Below are 5,186 nucleotides of genomic sequence, written 5' to 3' on the forward strand. Positions count from 1 at the left end.
AAAGCTATATAGGTCTCATCAAAATTATCGACTATTGTGCATCATAAGTTCTAGAAGAAATGTTATGGTGGTGCGATGATACCCAAACTATAAAAATCGCACTTAATCAGTTGACGACCAATGTTCTTAGGTACGACATGTGCGTGGGCCTTTTAGATACGAAGTACTTTTGAAAGACTGACAGAAGCCTGTTCCCACACTTGCTGTTTGTGGTGAACTCTTAGAAGTGTTTGAAAAGTTCATGGTCGGTGTTTGGGTGTTGGTGGTAGTGTGGCTGATGAGATCAATCTACGAATATTAGAACTCGAAGTGGTTTACGTCAATCTGGGCCGTCTTTGTGTTAAGAGGTCATCATATATGAGTCAAGAGAGACATCAGCGGGGATCTTGCTATAATTTTCTTTTACACTGCAGAACGTGAGCGGAACTTCGTCACCGGAAATAATTCGTTCTAATTGTAACTTGTTAAATTGATCCGTCTCTCCTATCATGATTTATTTTCCTTCACTCCTATTTATTTGATTGGTCATACTTCCTTTCCTTCTTTTACTTCACAATCTTATCTGTGTAACGCACATCTACTTTGGTGGTCATTTGTAACAATATTTATGTATTTGAATAAATAGTGATGTAAATGAAGTTGTTGAAATGTATATACGTGGTTGATTTGTTTCTGCGTACTTGTGTGCATGCATCTACCAGATTATCGTAGAATGTAGGACGGTATTTCGGAACTGTTACAGCGAAGTTGTTTTCGTCGATTTTACGGATTAATATTTGGTGAAATGCATTTGTTTGAGAGGAGTTATACTGTATTGATGCGCATTTGTAAACTAGTCAGCTTTTACCGTTTGATTAAGATTTGTTTTAATTTTAGTTTTTAGTCTACTATTTATTTCGATGGTTGACAAAAACATCTCGTGAAGGTGCTCAGACTACAGTATTTTGTGCCCTTGATAAAAATCTGATTCCTGGTGCATTTTATTCTGAGTGTCGACCACGTAGGTGTAATTCTCAAGCATTAAATGACGAAATTTGCAATCATGTGTGGAAAACTTCGGAAGCGCTTATTGACGAGTGGGAATCATTTGGTCAGAAGTAGAATTTGAAAATATTTGTTATTACTAAGTGCTGTGTTAAATTAATGACATGTAAATGCCACTGAGCTCATAAATTTTCGTCTTGCTTATGTGAAACAATAAAACATTTTCTGGACTCTTTTTGTTCATTTTGCTTGAATGACTGACATTCCACAGTAATTTATATAAGTCGCTTTTGACTGTACACAGTTTTCGTTCCATACGCTATGAACTACTGTCAATGAAATCTCTTCTGTCGGAATGGAAAGCTGTTTTTGATAGATAGACCGGAAGAACAGCATAGAGTGACTGTGAAAATAGTTCTCCAGTTTTTGCGATGGCATCTACTGGTGCACGGTTTACATCTGTGAATAAATGTGAGGATCTCTACCATAGAATGGGAAATGGTATTATCTATCAAAGATCGAGCAGTCAGTCAGCTACAACGTAGGATCAGGCACATATATGTATCAGTCCAGTTTGCCATACATCATTAGCGCAACAAGATGAACACCGAATTCATAGAAGTATTTAATTCAATGGTGATAATATATAACAGAAAGATTGTGTATCAGGATATAGTACAGGAAGAAGGAATTAGTTTGTAGAAAGAAAGATATAAGGCAATTTTTAATCTCATAGTTTAAAGGAAGACGGGGAGTTTATACACCTACGCCATTATGACCGATCCTGAGACATGTCACTCAGATTCTCCAACCATTGGTTACGATAGTCCAGTATGGATTGTATATTAGATGTGCATTATAGATTATTCATAAATACCGTAGTCTCATTCGACTCAGTTGTTAATATTCAAATGTTTAGACGATACTGTTGACGAAAGTGGTTTTCTCATTTTCTGCTCCTCACTACAACCCCAATGAGATATTTTGTTACATGTTTCATGGAACAAAAGGAAGAAAGAATCCAAATATTTATCATGTTGAATGTTGTATTTTCCAATCGGCTGATACGTAACAATTTTTGATATGAAATCGGTATGCCACTCTTGTGATCAGTTTTACTTGAGTGGGAGATGCTATTCGAAGGATGTGGTAGTGCTTGATCGGCGCTTAATTAGTTCAGTGTATCCCTCCTGAATTTTGTGTGAACCCTAGTGTATATGTAAGACAGGAATTAAATTGTCATTTTGAATCCCAGGTGCTTATCTGGACATGTTTAATCTTAAGCCTCACTGAGTTCTTGACTGGATTTCACAAGTTAAAATGATGACATCAGAGTTTAGAGTGGTGATCAAAGTATACTGTAATGTGTTTTAGCTTACACATTTGCTTTATATATAAAAGTGTTTGGAGTAAACAGAACTCACATTTCCTGCTTGCTTATATTACTATGTTTCACTGATACGGACCGAAATGCCGTCTAGTGAATGCAAATTTTGATGACCTAACCAAATTCGAATCGCCACAAAAGGATGAAACACACCGAGTGTTCCTGTGTTCAAGAGATGTTTAGTAATTGTGGTGTTTAAAGTGGTTTTTTCTGTTGTTTGAAGGCTTTTTGTGATATGTTCAGAAAATCGGATGTATACCTTCTTTTCTTTTCGCCCAATGTAGCTGCTTTGACAGGTCCTTTTAAATTTCTGGACACAGTTGACGGTATCATGGAAGGGTTACTCGTCGACCTTAGATCGGGTTATTAAGCATGGCTTATACAGGATTACTAGTTTGACTTCAGGGTAAGTTCTTGCTAACTCGGTGATAAGCGTCGTGTTGAATGTGCTTGTGAAGTTTCATATTTGAAGTTAAGATTCATAAATATTATTTTTTTAATGACTGTGACTACGTCCGTCTTGTTGTTTTCGGGTTTTGTTTTACACTTTTAAGTGGATTTCTGTGGGTAGGAGTTGTCTCTCAGGTATTTCTCAATGTTCCTCAATTCTTCCTTCAGTTTCTTAGTGGTACGTAACCTTTCTACCCTACCAACGCTTTCTTGCAACTGATTGAACGAAATCTATTGAAATTCAAGTAAAGACGATTGCAAGTGCTTTTTCAATAAACCGAACGTTGAACTTTAATCCATGTATTTATTGGTTGTTTGAGTTTGTTTTGAATTCCATATGTTCTTCAGTTGTAGGAATGCTGCCCTTGATTTGCCAATCATTGTCTTTACATCTGGATCATATCCTTCTTGTTTTTCGACGGGGGAGTTGAGGTTCCTATTCGTATAACACAATAGTAGTGGTGTGGCTTTTCTAATGATTTTCTCTTTTAATTTCAACCACAGATTACATAGCTTATAGTGTAGATTATGTCTAACGAGTTTGTACAGTTGTACTGTTCGCAATAAGTGGTAATTGCTTGTAAAACATTACATCACATTACCTCCACTTGCATTGACAGTGTCCTACATTTTCCTCAGTTGGTTCAGTTATGGTTACTAGAGTACATTTGAGAAGATTTGGGAATTTCTGTTGCATAGACTGCACTTAATACTATTATTTTTTTCTAGAAGTCCTTGGATTCATCCAGGTTTTCAAAAATGGGTCGTGTTTTCCTTTAGGAAACCTACGAAATTTCTGTGATTCCATCTAAATGAATGAGAATTAAAATGAATTTATTTTCCATAATCCATTTGTTGTAATAATGTGTATTTTTTGAACTGAATTAGTTAAATTACGTCAATCGACATGTTTGATCTAGTTAGTGAGAATAGATCTGTAGAAAACTTTGATGGTTTTAGTGTCTGAATCTGTAAAGCTAATGGTGTAAAACATTTAAACATGACGTTATATGATTGTCCACAGTGTATGCAAAATGTTTCTATGGATAGCTGTGTGAGACCTAATGAAGATATGAAAACATATACTTTTATTGTGAGTCGACTATTCTCATGATTGTCTGTAGCTATGTTTCGTTAAACTGCATGGTCTTGTTAGTTTAATTATAACTTTCTAGTGCAAAACTGCGTATCGTGAAATTCTATCGGTTTATTTTATTCCCGATCGATCCTATTGTCATTTAGGGTCAGATTTGCACCATATCTAAGTACATGTTTTTTTACATCTTTTTACACACTGAGGCTCGTTTGCATGCCTACTGTCGTCGTTTCAGACAACGTTATGAGCCCAAACTTGATAACTTGATACGAATATATGCAACAGATGTGGATAGATAAATAGACTCACCGGATTGATCTGGCTTGGAGAATTGGCCAAGTTTGACTTGTGCTCGATGGATTGGGTTACCAGCTGTATTGCGTGTTCCAAATACGGCTCACCAGTTGTAGTGGATGTCGAGTCGTGGACGGACTATGATCACCACTACTATTCGATTACGCGTACAAATATGACTTGGTTCCCTTGATAGCCCGTAAACCAGAAGGCTTTACTAGTCCAGATCAAGTATATTTATTGGCGATCTCGTGGTATCGAAATAATACCGAGACGTGCCAAAGAGTACAAGCGAACAAGCAGTGCGTGAGCAAGCTCGAACCAAACCAGGCGGTATATGGAACAAGAAGTGAAACGGATACAGTTAAACAAATACAGTAAAACAATCTCTGGTACAATTGGTTACAATAATAATAATTGTTTCTATTATTCCAATCGTGTTCTTATCGAGACTGGCCGGTCACTACAGGAGCCCCCCGCTAGAAAGGATTTACACTTTCGATACGTAGCGGTTTCATTCGTGGGACTGATCGCGAAACGTGCAATTGTAGGACGAAAACGTTGGCAGAACAGGGAGTGATCGTTGATCCTCGAGTTGCCACCAAAAGTCTTTGACGTAGAACGGTACCAGAAGGAACGTGCTGTATTGATTGCTTGGATTAGCATGCTACACCAGAGTGGTTTGTATCCAGAATCTGAAGGTTGCGTTCGTAGAGGTCCGGACCAGAAACGCTGCAGACGTAGGACGAAACCAGATTGAGCCAAGGAACCAGATGCGACCAGGATAACCATGTTCGGGACCAAATGTATACCATACGTATTTGGAGCCAGAGAGGTCGACTGAGTGCGTTGACTAGAGCGTGGGTGATCAGGTCAGCTTTCGCCAAAATTTACTGAAGTCGACGATACCGGAACAGCGATGGTCGAAGGCGTAGGCTCGGAGTAAACACAAAAAAAAATGATAGAAAAAGAGAA

This window comes from Schistosoma mansoni (genome assembly GCF_000237925.1).
Source record: "Schistosoma mansoni, WGS project CABG00000000 data, supercontig 0534, strain Puerto Rico, whole genome shotgun sequence".
Taxonomy (NCBI): domain Eukaryota; kingdom Metazoa; phylum Platyhelminthes; class Trematoda; order Strigeidida; family Schistosomatidae; genus Schistosoma; species Schistosoma mansoni.